A 22,653-nucleotide genomic window follows, 5' to 3' on the forward strand; every position below is an offset into this window, starting at 1 on the left:
AGAGAAAATTGATGGCTACATTTTAGTCGCTAAAACGAAACAAAAAAATCCACTTCATTTTTAGGCTTTACTCCGCCCCTTCTAAGCTCGGACGCGTACCAAGGCCTAGCCAAGTTGTTATTTATAACCTCGTGGCCGTAACTGCAAATAATCGGGGTGCATTTATTTCTTCGTTATTTTTCGTGAAATTATACCAGGTTTTCTCGTACTGGTTTTAAACGATTCCTATTTATTTTAAAGTACGCCTTGGCACGTCATAGGGGCATTACATTCCCGCTTTTGGGCCCAGGCCTAACCGGTAAGCCTCGGTCTCTGGTCTTCGTCAAAACGACCCTTGTCAAGGCCTAATGAATAAGGACGTCCAGACTTGTTTGGGCCTGCGTAAAGCTGAGGGGGGAAACGAGACTGAAAATCAGTATGATAAGAGTTCCTTTTAAAAGGATGAATGGCGTTAAGATTCGATTAGGTTTGTTGGTTTTCTACACGGGTTGTGTTTATTGTCAGACACCATTTTTAATTGGCCCCTTTTTCAACGCCTTTCTTCCCCGATTACGTTAATTGAACGTGTTCCGCTTTTCAAATTCCAATCGGGGTTTAATGGCTGTAAAAGAAGAACGTTTCGTTGATGTTTAGGATCTGGAGTGACTCAATGGGGTTTAAATATTCGTCATTTTGGGGTGAGGGATTTTGGGTTTTAAATCACCTTTTAGTTGTCTTTCAAGAATTTTCCATACAGGAAAAATCTGCGACTTCGGATTTTAATCGAAATTGTGGTTTTTAACGAAATTGTGGAATAGACATTGTTGATATTAATCGAAATTGTGGAATAGACATTGTTGATATTAATCGAAATTGTGGAATAGACATTGCTGATATTAATCGAAATTGTCGTTTTTAAGGAAAATGTGGAATATAGTCGAAATTTTGAATTTTAATCGAAATTTTGGGTTTTAATCGAAATTTTGAATTTTAATCTAAATATTGGGTTTTAATCGAAATTTTGGATTTTAATCGAAACTATAGATTTTAATCTAAATTGTGAATTTCAATCGAAAATGTCGATTTTAGTAAACATTTTGGAATTTATAAGAAATTTTATAATTTGGCCAAACGTTCAAACCATGGACGAAGGTCCGTTTCAGACGTTAGATAGGGAAAAGCAATTCAGTCCAAGGTCTAAGGGCGAAAGGGGTGAGAACCAGAGCTCTCTTGACAATTTTTACTCTATTTTTGGAAGCCATAACTCATCCCGGAAATTTGTAAATGCATATAGTGTTTATTTAATATAAATTAAGCTAGATTTTAATAAATTTCAAGTTTCATTTGATACAAAAGCAATATTTATTTAACATAAAAAAGCAAATTATATATAAAATTACCAGAAGTGTACATTTGTCTCCTATTTACTTAATTTTTCATTGAGTTTTTTATTTCTTTAAGTCTTAAAAAAACTTTTTTAAATATATATTTTTAGATAAATTTGCAAAGCGAACCGAGTTATTTTTAAGTTTTCAATTTCTTCAAAGGACATCGCAATTTTTTTATGGGAAATGTCTTTCAACGGATTTATTTCAAATTGAATTGAATGTTGTTAAGCCTGGTCCAAGGACCAAAATTGTTCATTGCCAATTTTTCCTAGCTCCTATAGTCTGTCCAGTATCAATGGCCAAAGTTGGACAAAACTTAGTATAGTCTTTTTGTTAAAAAAAATTGCTGTTACATTGGTTCGCATTACAGTCTCGTGCGTCGCGGGTTCAGGCTGACTGACATATTATTAATATTTCCAAATTTAAAATCCAAACTACCTTACTTATTTTTCATTAATTTTAAATTATTATTCGATGAATTTTCGAACGAGGAATTATTTGCCAATATTTTCCATACGAAATGATTAAATATATAAAATATAATAAGTAAGAAACAAAAAAACATCGGAATACGTGTGATAAATGTAAATCAGTGGGTTTCCGAAACGGTGTCCATTTATCACACATAACAAATATAAAATTGATACTTCACTACTGCACGTAGCGTGTGAAAATTACAGCTTTGTATATTTTGAAAGAAATTAATACCGTAGTAGGTTTTTGGAGCTCTCTCTAGTGTCTGTGATTTAAATTTACAGTTAACAAAAAATCTTCAAACTCTCAATCAATTTTAACTAAGACTATTAAAATAGTCGGCACTAAACATTCACAAAAAGGTATCGAACTTCATAAACTGGACCGAAGATGGCGAAGAACCTACCTTCGGTAGTACTAACAGTTAACAGTGATTTCTAGTACAGCTTTTCATTGGCCACGAAATTGGAGTTCACGTAGGTTTTCTACCCCTCTATAAATCTGTGATATATATTTTTCCTTCGAGAGAGGGTTCCCCTCCTGACTCTAGAATTCGGGGGCATTATCGTTAGGGTCACTCAATCGTTTCTCGACACCAATCATTTGATCGAAAAACTGTTTTCTTTTTCGTCTCTTATTTTTCCCTTCTTCGTCGGTTCCTCTTCACCATCAGTCCTCTTGATTCCCGCTGCTTCTGTCACTCGCTTTTTCTACGCCAGGGAGCGCGACCATCAGCGCGTTAACACTTAACGACAATTTTTTCGGGGTCTCACCTCCTCAATCAACGGTCGTCAGCAATGACCCCTTCCCGGTCCACCCCCTTCCCCTCTCGAGCACCTTCTGGGAGCCAACCAACACAAAATATAGAAGCCACGCTGCGCACAAAAAATCCGGACAATCGAGGAGTCCAAATGATTGTACCTGCACGTCTTTATTTTCCGTCTTCTCATCTTCTAGCTTCCAGGGTGGAGTCGGACCTCCGACGGGCTCAATCGATTGATAGGGGTTTTTTTTACTTGAATTTTGAAGGTATTACCTACCTGAATACGCCTAATATCAAAGATATATACACTCATTTAGTCCTTTGTAATTAACACCTCGTATAGTAACGAATTGAAAAATGTTTATTTAAATTAGAGTTGCCACTATGTTACCATAACTACCGAGTAAAAATGAGAGAAAAAATTGTTGACGTCAGATGAAAGGTTAGATACTATTTAGATAAGTGTTTAGTTTTATTATAAGAAAATGTTAAGTTGCACTATGTTAGTTAACTTTGGTTTCATTTAGTTTAAATTAACTTGGTCGCGCTTACAACTTCTGTTCTGTTCACACTTTGTTTTAAGGATCATATTGGTAGCGTTCAGCTTAGGTTATCTTGGTCGCAATATTTAATCCCACTTAATTTGCTACAAATATTTACTCGCTTCATGACTATATTTTTCATAGAACTATATTTAACTAATGAATAAAATTTTCAATGTTTTTCTGTCAACCGATAATTTCGACGAAAATATTTGTTTTTAACCACGTCGTAAGTCCTTCCGCACCTCATACAGATAGAAAGTCGGTGAAACGAAAACGGGCAGTTATCTGGGATCAAATTTAACAAGAACGGACGTTTTATTACTTACTTGTCATAGTACCAGGTGGCTTTCATTTCAGGAACAAATTATTATCTCGTTTTATTTCGTAAAACTCCCCCGAAATCTCGGACGTTTCAAAGGCGGGCTTTAAATCACAGTTTTATTTCTTTCTATCTGACGTACGTTACGCATTTGGAAAAACGCATTCGGCCAAAAACGTACGCTTTTGTTCCTATCTAATCTGTAGGATACCGCTCGGACTTCGCCGAGATCCGAACTTGTTTACAAGCCACTATATTATACATCTTAGATGTGAGGCTACTGGCTACTATCGGTATAAGAAACGGCGAAAAAGACTCGAGGAGCGACCAATGATTCTTCCTTAGAACGCCAGATCCAATTTCCAACGATGAAAAGCAGAATGTTGCCGGCAAAAATTTCTATCGAGGGAACAACATGGTTGGGCCTTTTTTGTTTCTGTGGGGAGAATACTCTAGAGTTACAATTTAGTCTAAGACTAACCGGGTCTTTTTTACCTCTATTCTATTTTTTGGTTTTTCTTACCAACCGATCAGTCGTTTTTTTGACCAACAGATCAGTCCTTATTTTTATCAAAAAGGTAAAACACTATCGATTTAAGCTTGACTTTAGTTTTGCACAGAAACTGTGGTGCAAATAAATGTTTTAAAAATGTTCTTCTGTTGTTTTAGTAATGCCAAAAGTTGATTATATATATTTTACGAAATAAATAAATTCCCAGACAATACCTGTATTACTTCACTAAAGCACTAAATATTACACTGGGTAGCCATATTTACTTCAGTAGACTTAAAAAATATATTTAGAAAGTCAATGTGACGTATTTTACAGCGTACTATTTTTTCAACTTTATTTATTTGAATTAATTTTAATTGAATTTTTTTAGTTAACATCAGGAAAAAATTACATATTTAAAAGCAATAAAATAAAACATAACAATTTTTTTTAATTATAAAATTGACAACCCTGGTTTTAATATATGTGTGACCAGAACCAACATTCAATTAAAGCCGCAGTTACACTAGACCATCAAACCCAGTTTCAGTCGGTTTGAATGCCAGTTTTGATAAATAAAATTTAGATAAACTGGCCATACGAAAAAGTTCTTAGGGACAAATCAATTTTAAATAATACTGAGTTACCTTTATGTACCCAAATTGAAATAACTCTGATAAACTGAAACTACTGAGTATTAGAAATTTCGCAAACAAGTATCGAGAATGTATGGGCAACATCCATTAGGCTTCATGTCATGATTCCCGGAAGATAAACCACGCCCCTCCGCCTTACCACGCCCCTAGCGTAATGTGTCCCCCTTTCCGCCAATAAGAGAGCTTTATCTCAGTGTAGGTGGAGAATAGTTTCCGGGAATCATGAAAACAAGAGGCAATAGTCGCGGCTACATATTCTTGGTTCACCTAAATACATTCTTGGTATTAACGTTACTTTTTCCAGAATACTTGTTGCTATAAATATTAACGAAAAAACGTTCTTCTTATTCTTCTTGGTGTCTATTAAGTTAATAGAAACGAACCAATAAATTCGAAGTAGGGGAAGTGACTTTGCTAGCAATGACTCTTCATTTATCTCAGTCGAGTGACTAAATTATTTTTATTCGTCGGCATAATATTCTCGCGAGACATTCGGTAATTAAATATTTGCAGGCAGGAATAGATCAAGCCTGACCTTAATAAGATAGGAGAATGATATGTTTTTGCTTTTGGCGGGGTTGCATGGAAATAGACGACGCGCTCGGAGGAAACAAGTTAGGGAAAGTTGGCAATTGACCATCGCTTTGTTATGAGTCTGTGCGGAAATAATTATGATTGGAAAATAGTAATAGTAAAATTGTATTAGTGCGAAGTCAAATATAACATACCGAGAGTATTTAAAATTATTAATATTACGGTAATATTTCATTTTTATTATAATAAAATAATTGCCAGCTAGGAGCAGCAAACACAAGGAGAACGCGACTAGCCTTAAACACGCTAACGCAATGTTGTGTACAAATTTAATTGGACGAACCTTTATGCTGAACGTTTTTCGGAAAGGGGGAAGATAATTTCCGAATTTTCCCCTTCCGACGGCAGCAGGCGCTAAAGCGTCTAACCAATGAAAAATGTACGCAAGAAAATGCACGACTTTTGACGGGTTGCGTTCTCCTTGTATGGGGTGTTGTGGTTGTTGCTCCTAGTTGCCAGTAGATCTCAAATTTGAAAAATCTTCTATTTTCAAATTGTAAAATTGTATATTATTCGTTGTTTGATAGCTGATACGTATTATATTTATATTTAAACCTCTTTCATTAACTAGTATCGTCTACCCTTTTAATTTGTCACGTCGTGTGACTCGCGTTACAAATTACGGCTGACTAAAGCAACGCATAAGTCCGCTGTAGAAACCTATGGATTTTTGGCGGCGCGATAAAAAGGGGAGATGCAGGCAGCCGCCAAGATATAGCAGGACTCGGTAAGGAGCGGAAGATTCACGGAATCTATGTGAAGTGTCAGTGTCAGACGTTGGAGACGAGCGGGAACCTCTGTATAAAGACAAAGCTGGAGAGAGTGGATAGGCTTCGGATAGAGTCGAATCGAACCCGGTATATAAACTGGAGAATACCCCCTCCTTTTCGAGCCCCGAAAATCGCGAAGGTTGGCCCCCTGTAAGTGGGACCTCTCGGTTTCTATTAGTTTTCGAAATGGGGTTACCTCGCCAGTGGCTCCCTCCACCGGGCTAGTTTGTCATTAACCCAGATAGAGCGGTATACACGGTGACGCATTTTTTCTCCTTCCTGTGTATTCCCGTTGTATGTCAGCTCTCGGATGCTTCTCGACGCCTTGGCTTAACTCGCTCGGGCCTTGGCATTCCCCAGCGCGAGATGAATAAAAGGGGCAATAACCGGGGACCGAGATGATCAAGACCCCTCCTTGATAAATGCCTATTGCCTTCTCTGACACTTAGATTCCTCCAACATCTTTTCCTCTCTCTCTCTCTCTCTTCATCTTCTTTATTCGTTGCTTGACGACTTTATAAGTTTTCACGCTGCCTTTTTTCCCTCCAGGGTCGTTGCTTTATTTATCCTTTTTAGGCGTGCACCGCAGTCCGTACAACGGTGCGGTGGAGAACGAGACTAGATAAAAAGTTGATTCACAGATGAATCTAACGTTTTAAGATCCTACATAAATCCGTCTCGGCGTTCTCTGATTTGAATTATTTTCAGTTCGTTCTATGTTAACCAAAGTTACACGAAGTTTATAATCCATTTTTTAACGAAATTTTCACCGTTTTATTTATTAATTTGGTAAAAAAGTTGGGAAGTTCTTTATTTCTACTCCTATAATATTATTGTGTCGTAGGATAAACGACGGAGACAATTTTGTCTGGCCAATACTACATTCCTATTTGAAGCTGATTTTGATAGAGTTGTGTATTTTCCTTATCGGGGGAGGCATTCTAGCTAATCACGGTGTAAATTATAATATTTTACCTAGTGAAATATTATAACGAAAGAACAAATTTAGCAACAAACATTCTAAATGACATTCCGAGTTACTATATTCACTTATATTTCAAAGTAGTATTGTCCAGACAATATTTGTGAAGTCGTGTCACCTACTACTCTCAATAATTTCTTGGGGGCAGTAAAGAACATCCCAAAGATGTATGTAAATCTGGTTCGGCAGTCAAAGCAAATGCTTTCTACCATTTAAGATACACAAAAAGAAACAAAAGGTGATTGGACGATACTAAAACACTGGTTAAAAGCAAATATAAGTTCAGTCCACGCTTTATAATAAACCAGAATACACGAAGAAACCAAAGTGATTGGACGATACCAAAACATTGGATAAAAGAGCTTAGGGCTTTAGCCCTTTCGTAATATTTCGTCGTATGTTTCAAAATATAATAGTGGGATATCCCGACAAATATTAGACATTATTTAAGACTAATATGAACCGCTTTGTATGCTAAAGCGTTGAAATTATTTCGAATAGCTAGTTTGAAATATATTATATATTACATAGTATATTTATTATATTTATTATTATTACTACATTCCGGTGTTAATGTTAATGTTAATGTTAATGTTCAAGTAAAAATAAAAAAATTGCCAAAAAACGCTAATATACTCAACAAACCAGCCAGGAAACATCGACCAAATACGTCGGGTTTCCTAACAAATTGGAACACAAAATACTGTGAATTTTTCTCAAGATCGGCTTTCTCCGGTTAATTAAAGCAATTAATAGGAGCTTGACGCGTTGTTAATTTAAATTAAACGTATCTGACTAATAAGCCTTTTACACGCGGGCAGCGGTGCAAAAACCAACAGCTCCCTCTCGCGAGTCATCCCGGAGATTTAGCCGGTCATACGACGGGGATTAAAAATCGAAAAATGTGTGGCAACCTTCTCTCCTTTAATAAGGCATCTCCTTAAGTGAAAACTCTAGTACGGGTCCTCGGAGTTTTAAAGCTACCGTTGTCCGCCCTATAAATATCGAGGCTCTCAGTGAGTGGAGAAAAGAGTCTAAAGACCGAGAGAGAGTGCTTCGTCGCGAGTCCGCCTGTACCTTACCTTTTCCGCCCGCCATCCATAATGAGCCTATAACTTTCCGGGAGGGGAAAGTATTTCGGATATATTGAGGACGGGGAAGAATTCTGGCTGGCGTTGTGCATAATTTAATCACTCGCGTGAGGGGATCGTTCGTAGCTAGGAACGTAATAGAATTAGCAGAGCAGCTCCGGAACAATGGCTGGCCTCCCTATGCTGGAGCTAGGCCTTGGCGATGCTGTTGTCATATGTAGCTCGTGGAAAAATTTGGCAACATAATGCTACTGCCTTTCCCCCTCGTCGCCAAAGTAGTTTAACCAAGACTTAATAATTCAATAAGAGGCCTCGAACCGAAACGCGAACGAAAGATTTTCGCAGTGCCATCTAACGTTGGGAAATACGAAAAGTAATTTTATTGTTTTATATTGAATCATGATTTAAGGGCTTACTTCGTGACTTAATGACTTACTTCGTGACTTAATGGCTTACTTCGTGACTTAATGGCTTAATTTGTGATCTACTGGCGTACTTCACGAGTTAATAACGCACTTCGTGACATAATGGCTTACTTAGTGACTTAATGACGTACTTCGTGACCTAATGGCGTAGTTCGCGACTTACTGGCATACTTAGTGATTTAATGACGTACGTTGTGATTTAATGGCGTTCTTTGTGATCTAATGGCGTACTTCACGAGTTAATGACGCACTTAGTGACCTAATGGCGTACTTCGTGACCTTATAGCGTATTTCGTGACCTAATGGCGTACTTCACGAGTTAATGACGCACTTAGTGACCTAATGGCGTACTTCGTGACCTTATAGCGTATTTCGTGATTTAATGGCTTACCTAGTGATATATTTTCGTATTTCACGAGTTAATGGCGTACTTCGTGATCCAATGGCGTACTTCGCGCCTTACTGGCATATTTTGTGATTTAATGGCGTACTTTGAGATCTAATGGCGTACTTCACGAGTTAATGACGCCCTTAGTTACCTAATGGCATATTTCGTGACCTTATAGCGTATTTCGTGACTTAATGGCTTAACTAGTGATCTATTTTCGTATTTCACGAGTTAATGACGTACTTCGTGATCCAATGGCGTACTTCGCGACTTACTGGCATATTTAGTGATTTAATGACGTACTTGGTGATCTAATGGCGTACTTCACGACTTACTGGCATATTTAGTGATTTAATGACGTACTTGGTGATCTAATGGCGTACTTCACGAGTTAATGACGCCCTTAGTGACCTAATGGCGTACTTCGTGACTTAATGGCTTACGTAATGATCTAATGGCTTACCTAGTGATCTAATGGCATATTTCAGGAGTTAATGACGTACTTTATGATCTAATGGCGTACTTCGCGACTTAATGGCTTACTTTGTGATCTAATGGCGTACTTCGCGACCTAATGACGTAGTTCGTAACCTAATAGCCGGCTTCGTGACTTAATGACATAATTCGTGACTTAATTTCGTACTTCGAGACTTAATGGCGCACTTCGAGACTTATAATGGCTAACATCGTGACAAAATTGCGACTTTGGGGCTTACATAGAAACTTATTAGGTTACATCGCGACATTAGGAAATTAACGATTAAATTGCGATACTGTCTATTATTCCACGACCTTAGCGATAAAACTCAGCTTAGTATCATAAACCACGCTTTATGAAAATTACACTTTGCTAATTCTAATGAAATCTCCCATATTTTGACCCGATCTCAAATTACATTTTTATTTAATATTCGATTTGGATCGAAGAATTGGCAACGTCAAAGAAATACCAATTCCCCAAAATGGTTTTCCCAAGAATTGATAAGTAAAAGGAGCGTTTCGCGTCTCAGGAAACGGAACTAGAAAACCTTGGCCAGAGCCATCTATCGACTGAACCGGGAAGCTTCCAATTGTGAAGAGGAATATTACACGCTTTTCAAATCCCTCTGAACACTCTGTAGGTTTTTTGAAAATTCAAGCCTATTACCCCTGCCGCGTGGCACTGATGGTACACGACTCTTTGGAGGGCGCTTCCCAAGATTGATGTCTTCAGCCTGAATCCGAAATTCCGGCCCACTTCGCCCCCCTCCCTTACCCTGTCTTTTCAGCACCATCTTTCAGCGCCGATCCAATATTCAATTCAAGAAGTCGAATTCCACGCTAGTCCCTTTTTATCATTTCTTAGGAACGTGGTTTAATTCGTTGCATCCGTTTCAATTTTTCTAGTGAAAGATAATCTAACCTACTAAAAGCGACTAATCTCATTAACTGCATTTACTGAATTAATTGTTATCAGTAGATTACAGTTTCTATTGCAACATATCTTTTAAATTTTGCCGATTCTTATATTTTGGGAATCTGATATATTTTAGTAATGATTCTAATTATGAAGCTGTTATATTTTAGTAATGATTCTAATGAAGGTGTTATATTTTAGTAATGATTCTAATGAAGGTGTTATATTTTAGTAATGATTCTAATGAAGCTGTTATATTTTAGTAATGAATCTAATATATTTTAGTAATGAATCTGAGATATTTAAGTAATGAATCTTATATATTTTAATAATGAATCTGATATATTTTAGTAATGAATCTGATATAATTAAGTAATGAATCTAATATATTTTAGTAATGGATCTGATATATTTAAGTAATGAATCTGATATATTTTAACAATAAATCTGACATTATATATATATATATATATATATATATATATATATATATATATATATATATATATATATATATATATATATATATATATATATATATATAATGTTATATTTTAGGACTCATTCATTTATATTTTTGAACCAAAGCTTATATATTTTTCGTTTAGGATTTAACTTCCTGAAACGTTTTAGTGGAAAACTTTATCTAATTTGCCTAGCTATCACAAATACACCTCGGTGTGTTAATGGGTTAAAAAAGTTACATATTGAAATTGGATCTCCTAATTGGACATTTTGGCCACCAGAAGCTAGGGTGTCGCTAATAACGTTAAATACAAGTGGTACTACCACTTTTATTGAAAAAATCGTTACAGTGGTAGATCTTGTTCGCAGACGATTTTTTAAATTTAGAATACATTATTCGAAATATAAGTTTAATGTAAAAATATTTAAAATGTTCACAAAAATTACCCATCAATAAATTTATAAACCAAACGGGTATGGATACAATTTTAAGCAAAAACGGAAATTTGATCTAACTCCCTATGTCGCCAACGTAAAACTTTTGAAACATCATGTTTTCGACACGGAGCAAAGAAGAAATTAACGCGGCCTAGGACTAGCAAATCTAGTGAGCGCCATATTTAGTCTTTGTAGCGAAAAAGTAGTTTGCTCTCCAAAACGTCGGTTGGCAAACCTGAAACGTAGGTATAGATCATCCTTGGTTTAAAATTTTAAACGCGAAAAGCGGGCAAGGCTTAAGGTTTTTGCGTATTGAGCAAATTATACGAAGATATCGCCTTCAGAATCACAATTATTGTTCATTAGTATGTAAATTTATGATAGCAAATAATAGTTTTAAAACTAAATACCTTTATAATGTAGAAATTACTAAGTTCAATCAAAACGAGTCGAGTCTCTTAAAATTTAAAATAGCCAGCAAAATCCTATGGGAATTCTACGAGCTAAATTGGAAAGAATCGTCAGCACTTTTCAAATGTTTTCTCCGCTACTGCTCTCGTAATCTCGTATGAATCGATGGGCTATCCAATCATTCCAATGTTAGAAATTTTGTACATCTGATTTCAGATTTCAAGTGATTTCAATATTTAATTGATTAAAGTTATTAAATTTACGTGATTTCAAACGATTTCACGGCTGATTTGTACACCTGAAGTCCCTCGGTATGAATATATTAAGAAGACTATATTTTCTGACCACATATCGCCTTAACGAATCTGTATCCCTCCGAATACCTCTATTTCGAAAACGAGACGTTTAACGATTTTGGGCGAGTTAGAGGCTTATTATAGGCTTTTGAAATTACAGTTAATTCTATTCTGGTTGAAGTACGGTAATAAATCCGATTCATTACATGTTATAACGAATTATATAAAAAACAATCCACGTATAAAAAAATTGAATGAAAAAAATGTAAAAAAATGGCGACTGGAGGCTATTTATTCTTTTTTATATCTTACGGCGAAATTGCCTTATTTTGTTTTATACAACCCTTCGCGATGGAAAAGAACATTGGTTTATCTTCAAAACCAAAAAGGTACGCCGAAGTAAACTCTGGGAGGCATAGTTTTTCAGTGGGAGAGGGCAAAGCATTCGTTCCTTCCCCCGTAATATAGCCCAGCCTAGCCTAGCTTAGCCGTAGCGACGCGAAGAATTCCTACGTATTAAATCCCTCCTATTTTCATCTTTCGTATTTGGGCATCAGATGGCGCGGTTCTCACCGTCTATTTCGCCAACCCTGCCCTCCATTCCGGGCTTCGAGAGCCCCTTGACGTACCCTCCCCCTTTATACCTGTATATCACGTAGTTACTGATATTTCCCGTTGTATCCAATGCGAGAAAGTAGACCTTCGTCTCTAATATCTTTCCGGAGATCGTCTTTTGGTTGCAGCGAAACCGATATGCGATTTCGAAGCTATTGTTTTATTGCCAAGTTACCGCGCTAAAATGGGTTTTCTAAAAGACGACCGCTCTTATGTTGCGTTTTATATCATTCGCGGGGTTTTTACGACTATGAAATTTAGTTTCGCAAAAATTACTGGTTTCGGGGCTTATACATTTGGCGTTGGCGGCGCTTTGATTTGAGTGATTACGACCGAAAAACAACGTTGTTTTGGTTTTACTACTAGGCGATCACTGAAATATGGAGAATAATAAATGAAATTAAGAAGGTTAAAATAAGAACCAATATTTTGTAAATAGGAAACAAAACGATATTGTATTTAATTATTACTCGCAATTTGCAAGTTTTAACTATTGAACCTCTGTACTAGTCTCAGTTTAGTTAATAATAATAATAACTATCTTATGTATATAATATAATACCAATTATTAATTAATTCATAATAATATACAATATAATTCGAAAATTACTTTTTAGTAGTACGATATATTAACAAATGTAACGTATAAATAGACTAAATAAACTAAATTTCGCTTTTAAAGTGCATAATATTTTCGCTTAACCAATTTTCAATAGTATATTTATGAAGCGACACGAATAGCATTTTAATCGATAAGGTATCTGATAACGTCATAGCTAGGATTACTTATTTGCAAAATATTTATGTCTAAAGCCGAAATATTCCGTCGTGTAAATTAAAAATTGCAAATATTCAGTCGCTTAATAATGTATTTATTTTCTCGGTACATTATATTTAGCATACATCCTGTTTGTTAAATTTTCCATTCTGTTGGGGGAAAGTCCCAACTTTGAATTTCGAGCGCACGGGAATCAACGCCATTCTCTGGCTCGTGGGCAACACATTTTTGTCGTGGACTTTTAAATTAGACGACGGACTGTTGCATATGCAAATTTTATTTCATGATACGCGAGGGTCGAGAAGTCCTTTGAATAATTTGTCCTTGGGCGGCTTACCGTTAAGTAATATTATTCCATTATTAAATATGATAATTTCTGACTGCTACCCTATAGCCAAAAGAATAACGTTAGGCCTAACACATTCTTAATATACCTCTATCGCATTCGCTTAAAGTTCTAAGTTTTAAATCTATTTTTAGGGTCGTTAGAAATGTTGAAATTAAATGAAATGGGCATATTTAAAACAAATTACTAACATTAGTAAATTAAATACTTAACGGTTTTTCAAAAACAATAAAAACAAAGCCTAATTATATTTTCAGGTTGGAAATGTTCAAATGATTATTGAAAACTAGGCTTAGCTAGTGATCCGATCACAAAGTCTAAATTTAAATAAACTTAAATTATGTACAACTGTATTGAAATTTTTTTTTCAATGTTTTGGTAATACACATATAGGAACTGTAAAAAATTTTAAATTGACGCAATTGACAATTTAATAACATTAATGAACATAATGTTTTTATTTATAGTCTAATTATTACTCAAACAAAGTTGTAAATTACTAACATTAGTTAATTCAACATTTTATTTATTTATAGTTTATTATTCAAAACATTTATAAATAACTAACCCTAATAAAATTAAAATCACGACAATACATCATTGCCTAATTATTATATTTAGTTAAACCCTTTTTTTCAACTGTATTTAAAAAATAAAGCTTTGGATAAAGCTAAACTCGTGACGAGCAAACGCTATATTTGTCTAGTGTGCTTCTTAATTTGTACCATCATATAACTGCTAAAGAACACCCGAAGGAAGCTCTCTCAGATTGAAATAATCCGAACTAAGAAAATTCTGAGAAACCTTTCTTTAATAACCGGGATAAAAAATCCTCATTAAAAAGATATTAAAATAAATGCCTTGTTAGGTCTACTTAAATGGAACGCCATCTTTTGGGCACAAACTGCTCTGATTCTCTTAGATTTCTGAAATCGAAGATGCTTAAGCGAAAAAAAACACGGTGAAAATATCCGAAAAGAAAGAAACTGACAAAACAAATAAGTTGTTAAATCCCTTTTGGGAATATATACCCCCTTTCCAAAATAAGGCAAAAACCGATTTCTTCCTTTTTGTGTTTTACATTTTTATCGGCACGAGTCCAACGGTACCAATTACATTACTATTTTTGCTAAATTATTAGAACGAATTACAGGTAATTTTTTTACGAAACGTATGGTTGTATGTACACTTTTTTTAATTGAGTGACCCCTCCCCAGAATCAAAATCCTGGCTATGTCGCGGAAAATTCTTTTAATGCCAAAATAGTCTATTGTGAGATTTTTTTTCCCCAAAACGTTTCACCGTGATTAGTTCAACATTTTTGTTCGATTAATTTTTAAATTGATTTATTTAGAATAGGCCTTTCTATAAAGTAGCAATGACCTTCTTGTTTTGATGTTGCTGCGGCGTCACAGGTGACGTTCGATGACGTTTTACTACGAAAAGCCCTGGATATAAGGGTAAATTCGAGGTACCCTGTTTTTAAGCATAAACTGAATTGAACTTCTACGTATTTCGTGACATACATAAAATCCAGTTCAGCAAGCGTAGCTTATTTTATAGAAAGGCCTAATGATTTTTATAAAATTTTGCCGTCACGAATTCAACGGCACCAAGTAAAGTTGTTATTTACGCTTAGTTATTATACGCCAATCTGGGTTGGTCGTAGAGTTTTTAAATAACTCTCAAAAGCATGAATATCGATTTAACGACGGTAACAACTTGTATACAACCATTCTCAATCTAAATTTTGAAGAGGTTTCGCGCGTAAGCCGTTAGAGACTAGTAAATATTTTAGTAACTGGCGGAGCAGTTTACTAATGTGAAATTTTTAATTGGGATTTTTAAACGTTAATGTGACCTTTTCCGCAAAACTTTAATTAAAAATTAAAATTTCCCTTTACCCCCAAGCAAACTTTTCCGAGTAGAAGGCGACTACCGTTTAAATAGTAAACGCGTACGAAATTATGTAAGTGTTTCGGCGGCCCGTCTGTACCCAAGGACAGTTATAAACGCGAGCCGAGAATGGCACCTTTGAAGCAAGGATGTATATATTGACATTAATTTAAACCCGCTCATATACACCGTATTTTAAAACGAGACCGGTGTAGTTGTCCCTTTTATTTATCTGGGCATTTGTTATTAACCGGTTAAGAGTTAAGAGGAGCGCCTTTTAAACATTGGGAAATGCATAATCTCCGCGTTCTATTCCATATATATACGGCCGGACTCGTGAAGGCAATAGCGTGGAGGGAAAGAGAGAGAGTGGAGTAGATCCTCGAATGTTGGAGATCGTAGCGACATCACGTAGCAATTGTGGCAAATAAGCTTTCCGTTTTCCCTTAGTCTATAAATTACTCTATAGCGTCGCTTCCAGAAACTGTTTCCCCCGTTGCGTATAAGTAGTAAGGCCTTGGTCGATTATCAAATTAACCTAGGCTACACTATACTCTCGTTCTGGCGTTCCCCGCTAGGCGTCGCCTCTTGCCGTCCCTCGCGCCAAGGCCTCTCTACTGGCATAATGGGGCGGCCAAAGCGGCGTTAGAATTAGCTTTTATCTTTGGCAACACAGCTAGGCTATGTAGTGACCAAAGCGCATCCTAGACAAATTAGGCGCAGTTTTCCCGTAAGATTCGCTATCACGAGCGTCATCTCAACGGCTGCTTCTCGAACGTGTTTGCGACTCGAGATAAACTCGGACTCTGAAAACCGCCACCCACCGACGATGGCGCCTTCTAGCGGCGCTCCCTTTCTTCGGCTTTCACCAAAATTTGACTCGGTTCCTAGCTGGCCTTTTCGAAAAGGGAATATTTAAGTAATTCGCAAAACCGAAAAGCTCGACAAAATTTACATTGGGGAGTCAAAATTGTTTAACAATTAGGAAAGTGAAATGGTTTTCCTTCCGAGACGATAATTTCTTTTCGGTACTTTGTCCCAGAAGCGAGCCAAACATTTTTGCATTTTTAATAGATAATTTTACAGTCGACTAAATGAAAGCGGCATAGGTGGCGCTCGTCTCGAAATTCTACACTTTTCTTTTTAAATCCATAAACTGTTTTCGACTGCGTTTACAGCTAATCAAATAAAATCTGGCAAAATTTATTTTGACACGTGACCATAATATAGATTCAAAATTATTGGTCAATTTCAATAATGCTTTTGCAGCTCAAACGCCGTCTAGCGGATAATGTAGGCAAGCATTAAAACCTAACTTCCCCCACTAAGATCCAAACCTACTTCAATTGATATTAAGCAGACGACTGTTTCATGAATGAAACTTATCCCATTCATCAGACATAAAAGCACTCATGACACTATTAAAACGATATCATTGATTTCTATTTACATTTTAATTATAATTATTTAAATTTAATGTATTATTAATTAGTAATTTTAAAGTGGATTTAATATTTATATTACTACTTCAATCTTTCAAAAATGAGCTAGGCTAATAACCAAGGCACCACCCAAGTCGTCGAGCGACTTTTAATGCCTTAATTCAGGTGGCCAAATTAAGTTGCGTAGGAGGGTGGTGGCAAGCCCCTCATGCCACACGAGCCAACAGCTCCCTACACTCACTATTACCGTAAACCTAAATACCATATTTTATGGGAAGGGGAGACCAAAGAACTCGGGGGAAAACCACTTTAACCAGTGGGGATATAACTTGCAAACTCAACTGTAATTTTAGTTAATTCCATAACTTTCTATAGCATTATATTTATACAATTTATTAAATTTAAAATCAATCCTGTACAGATTTTAGTTACGTCTACAAATCCTAATCGCGGTACTCGCTATACCCTTAGATAATAACCACTTAAAGCCTTCGCCCCAAAATCGTCACGTACGCGTTAGGAAACTTCGGCGAACGAGAATATAAAAAAGAGGGGATGGTAGGGAGGAAAAAGAATTAGAGAAATATATTTTTACGATTTTTTTAATATTTAAAGAGGTGGCGCTGTACGCGATGTTTCGGTGGAGTTGGGGAGTTTTCTAGAGAATAAAATAGCATCCGTGGATTAGGCCTCGGCTAGAAACTCGTTCCTTGGCAGCGAACGAAGAAGCAAAAAATATATATACACTCGGCTGGACGTGCTCGCGAGACGCTATCAGACTTATATCAAAGATCAGGCCTAACATCGGGCCAGCGTGAGATGGAGAAGAGCTATAGTTCGAGGTATGAAAGGTAGATGGAGTTAGTGCGCGCGGGAAAAAACCGAGAACGGAATTGCCGGGGGTGGAGAGTAGGGGAAGGAACTTTCATTTTGTAGAAAGGTAACTCGGTATAGACAATTCCGTTGAAAGGAAGAAACCGAGAAGCAAAAAGTCGTTGGGACTTGGTCATAAACCTGGACGAGCCCAACGCAGTGACCAAACTCCCATCTTCCCCCGTGATGCGAGGCCGAGTGTTAGACCTTACTTTTTCTATCTTAGCGCGGCTAAGGCTTATTTTGTAATCAGCAAATATGACTTATCCTTGCGATTCGATTCGTGTGTAGTTTTACATATTTGTAGGACTTAAATGGAGAAAAAAACTAAATCGAAAATCCGACTGTTAAGAATAAACAGCTCCTTTTAAAACCTAGCAACAGAAATGTTAAATTCCTTGATCTAGCATAAACGAGAACATAAATATGAAATTTTTACTCCCTTTAAAGAGATTATATAATGTTTTTAAAGTTGAGGAACGAGGAGGAAATAACTTGAGTAATCTGGTGTACACTCGTTAGGTAATCCTAGGATAAATAGTAATCCCAGGTAATTTGTGTAATCTCTAGTAATATCCGTAATTCCATAATGAATCTCGCGTAAACTCTAGTAATCTTAAGTAATCTCATAAATATCTCTATTAATATTATTTGGATTACTCGAAATAACTAATCCCGCGTAATTTTTGGTAATCTGTAATTTTTTAAAGTAATTTCTTGAAATATGTAATCAGGTGTACACATTGAGGAAGCAGTAACTTAATTTAGAATTTCCGTTATGATAGGATATTTAAAGGGATCCATCACTCACAACAGGGGGAGGCAGAGGGGTAACATAAAATCCAGACTTGCAGTGTGCTTCAAAACCAGTTTTTTTGTGACCCCTATGCCTTCCCCTGTTGTGAGTGAGGGATCCCTTTAACAAAGTTTACACAGTAAATTGTTTCACAAAATTTTATCATCAACGCTCACGGGAAAGGCACAGGCTCATGAATTTTGCATTTAGTGATAGAAATAGTGGCTGATTTTTCACCCAAAACAAATAGTCAACAGCGCTCATAGATTGAAAAATACGAAATTACTTTATCTAACACCTTTAGTTCTACTTTACCCAGCTTTTAAATACGTCTAATTCTTGAAACGAAAAAATATTTCTAAAATGAATTCACAACGTTAAAATGAAGCTATTTGATTATTCGAATAAGGGGATGAAACTGGCAAAAATTTAAAAATTGTATGGCAATAATATGAAATCTACAAAAAATTTAAATTGGGTCAAAGTTGCATTAAAAACTGGATCAATAAAACACTCTAAAAATAATAAAAGGTTTAAATCACGTTGAAATCACCAGAAATTAAAACCTAGAATGATATCGCAGTACAATAACAACAAATTTAAACCTAGGATGATACCACAAAAAACTGAGACGAAATTAAAATCAGAAAAAATGTCTAAATTAAATCTGATTTACATCCAATTCTCAAAATAAATTTTGAATATGGATAATTATTTATGCATTTAATAGTATTTTTAATTAATAATATTTTTCTTTTACTAAGCTATTTCATTATATTTTTATCATAATACCGTACAATGAACAATCTAGATTCGGACAAACGCGCCTTTTTATAGAATATCGGACACCATTAGCCGCGAACAAGAAATCTCAGAGAAGCGATTCCTCTATACCAACAACTGCCGAAGGAAGAGTCCTTTTGTCCTGACCCGAGGGGATCTATTCACTTTCACCTTCCCATTCTTCCTCGTAGAAAGGAAAAGACGAACATTGCGGTACCACGCTCTGGCTGAAAGAAACCTTCTGAAAGTATCAAAGACGGGTACACACACCTCGAAGCGCCGTAGATACAGAGAGCCCTGAAAATGAAATGTCCAAAAACACGCATCCCCGAATTCGTCTGAATCGCTATATCCACGGCAGCCAGATAGAATAGACATTAACTATAACGGATAGTTCCACCTTTTTGTATCGCGCGCGTATGAGGACTTAAGCTACCTGCGGCCACATGTGCGACTTGTCAATGCTTCTTCTCAGTCCTTCGAATGTCTGTTTCGCTAGCCAAACTACTGGAGGCTCTGTTAGAAGTACTTGGCTAACTTTTAAGATAAGAATGTATAGGATATTTAATGGTGTTTTACGGGATAATCATATCTCGATGTTATTATTTCCGGCTTGCAAATGTGAGTCAGATCATCTAGTTGGTGGCGCGAATCCGCCGATGGAAGAATAGTCGTGGTAAGACTTGACGCAATTTTCGAAAACACGTTAGGCAAAACGAATTCGAGTGACAATTTTGTTTTTGATATTACTATATTTTTTAGGAATTCATACTTTCTAGTAGAAATTATTCATCTTATATGCTCTGACATATTAAGGAGGAGCTAAAAAGTTCCTCAGCAAACAATCATTTCTAATAGTAGATTGAAAAGGCAATTCTAGGTTAAAAATAAATCAAACTTTTCGTTATTTATTTAAAGGAAGACCTAAGAAATTATATATTTAACTTTCATGGTCTTTAAATCCTGAAAAATATTTTAACAAACTTCAACGCCAAAAGAAACCAAACTTGGTTTAAAATAAATAAATACTGGAATTTAGTTGAATCTACCAGAAAACACCTGTGGTAAGTTTGACGTACATTTGCCATTTGATGCCTTTTTTGTAAAGGCTTTCTTATTTCGAGAAGTGACTAGAAAAAATTCTACATTCGATTATTATTAAATTTCAAAATTAATATTTTTTACAAAACAATATATTTTAAAGGTGCCTAAATAAATGTTTTGTTTACGATCCCCATTTACTTATATTCTATTTAAAATGTATTTATGTTACAGAATTACATCATACACTTTACAACGAAGAAAGGTATATAAATTAAAGTATTGCTAAAATTTCCACTTATTCAACTTTATAAATCTAGTATTAATTGTCGCACAAACGCAACAAAACGAATTTAGAGTATAGTTCAATCGGCCCTAAGCTGAGCATTTTACGAAATCGTAGCGTAGGCTTGTAAGAGGTAGTAATAGGTTTTATAGTAGGCCTTTCTTAGAGCACCTTATCCTTTTAAAGTAATAAAAGTCAGTTCTTTTTAGGCGGCCCAAAATAAAATCAATTACTTAAATGGAGCTTCGTTTTCTTACCTCAGCGGGACTTTTTGCGCTTCTTGATTCGAGCGGGAGGTTCTGGCGATTGCCGGGGTGGCATTAGATGCAGCAATTGCTCGGACTTCAATCGAGAAATCAATGTTAAATTCGCTGTGGCGCCGACCGCCAGTGACCTCGCCCAAGAAAGATCATTCCAACGTAGGCCTTGGCTTCGACTTGTGCCTATATCTGGTTAGAAGCTTAACCTTACTAGATTTACAGACGTCAAGGGCGTATTTAAGGGGGGCTTGGGGGTTCAATCCCCCTGAAGTGGATCAAAGTGTAACCATTCCTTTAACTATCAAGAGGAAGAGTAGCAATGTAATAATAATAATAATAATAACGAGCTAAGCGACTTTTAAAGCCATTAATGTAAGGGGTTTGAAGGTCAGAAGGAGGTGATTAGTTTAAACTAGGAGCATCAAACACAAGGAGAACGCCGCTAGCCTTTCAACACGCTAACGCAGTGTTGTGTACAAATTTAATTAGACGAACCTTAAAGGAGAACTGTCACCACCCTAAAATTGGTTAAAAACCATTTAAATGATAGAGGACGTCCGAAAATGGTTATACAAAAAATTTCATGTTAATATTTCCAGTATTTGATTTGTTACAAGCAACCAAATTTCGTGTTTTATCCCCCCCGACTCGAGAATCTCAGAACCGCTTGGTTGAACGTACCTGCAGCGCCATCTCGTAAACGAAATATTTTTTCCCCGGTTGTATCGTTTTTCGGTCGGAATTGTCGTCTGCTACGGCATTCTCCTTGGCTTTTTAAAGTAGTTATATTGGTAGATTGTAGTTAATCGTGTTTTTAATATGCCTTACACGCCGCTCTTTCTCAAATTTTTGCCGCTTCATTCTTTTGGCGCTGCACGTAGGTTCAACCGCGATTTCTCAAATTTTTGCCGCTTCATTCTTTTGGCGCGATTTCTGAAATTTTTGGAGCCGTTTAATGTAGGTTGCGGAAAAAGTAGCCTAACTTTTTAAATACTTTTCCAATAACTATAAAATTTCCGGGACATAATTATTAATATATTTTCTATCTTTCTGTAAAAAACCGTCGTAAATTTTGGTTTTTGTGACAGTTCTCCTTTAATGCTGAGCGTTTTACGGAAAGGGGGAAGACAATTTCGGATTTTTCCCCTTCCGACGGCAGCAGGCGCTAAAGCGTCTAACCAATGAAAAATGTGCACAAGAAAATGCACGACTTTTGACGGGTTGCGTTCTCCTTGTGTGGGGTTCTGTGTTTGTGGGGCAAAGTTAGGCTTAATTTTTCTTCTTCTTCCTCTTCCATCTTCTCCTCGCAGACCGCTCTACAGCAAAAACTACTGAACCGATTTAAATGCAATTTGGCATACAGTTTCAAATTAAGCTCCCATTGTGTCCCTCCAAAGAAGAAGTTTCTATCTGGAATAGTTCTTGAGCTACGGCGACAAATGTACAGTTCAGCGAGTCGGTAACGAAACCATGGAGTAATAAACACATAAGAAGTACTAAACAGGAGCGACCAGCGATTTAGAAAATTAATGCAAAAGGTTTGGGGGTTGATTCTGGGTGAACACGTGGCTCTGTGTTGGAAAAAAATAGTCTTGCATGTCGCAGATTGGACAGTTAGCTGCCGGAGGGCGTTAAAGGTCAAAATGCCCGCTATGACGGATATG

The sequence above is a fragment of the Leiobunum rupestre genome, chromosome 11, assembly GCF_980474605.1.
Source record: "Leiobunum rupestre chromosome 11, qqLeiRupe1.1.hap1, whole genome shotgun sequence".
NCBI lineage: Eukaryota > Metazoa > Arthropoda > Arachnida > Opiliones > Sclerosomatidae > Leiobunum > Leiobunum rupestre.